Source organism: Panicum virgatum, chromosome 3K (assembly GCF_016808335.1).
Source record: "Panicum virgatum strain AP13 chromosome 3K, P.virgatum_v5, whole genome shotgun sequence".
Taxonomy (NCBI): Eukaryota; Viridiplantae; Streptophyta; class Magnoliopsida; order Poales; family Poaceae; genus Panicum; species Panicum virgatum.
In genome coordinates, this window is record NC_053138.1 from 32293429 (window position 1) to 32293956 (window position 528).

Genomic DNA, 528 nt, shown 5'->3' on the forward strand with positions numbered 1-528 from the left:
ATGTATCCTCCAAGTTTCGTTGGATTTGACATTCATTTGCTCGAGATTTGCCTTTTGAAACTTTGGTTGCGAGCTGTCTGGGAGCAACCGGTCTGACCGGTCTTGGTAACCGGTCTGACCAGTCCGGAATTTCAATTTCCAGCCCCAACCAGTCTGACCGGTCTAAGCTAGCGGTCAGACCGGTCTGACTCAGCAGTGCTACTGTTTGGGAAGTTTTTCCCTGTTTGGGAAGTTTTTCCCGTATTGCTTCCGTTTCTTCCTAAGATTTTTTGCTTAGAGATAGCTAGTCCATAGCTACTCTCGCATCCTAGGTTCGAGGGCTTGTGGTGATTTTTGGATATAGGCCGACGGATCGATTTTGAGAGAAATTTTGATCGGCTCTCATTCACCCCCCTCTGATCGCCAGTTTCGGTACCTCAAAATTTCATCTCCCAACTATTTAGCACAAGTCGAGAGTCAGTAACTAATTAAATGGTTGGCAGCGTACTGAGGTTCCGACTTCCGAGCTCCAGGGATCGCATAGATGAA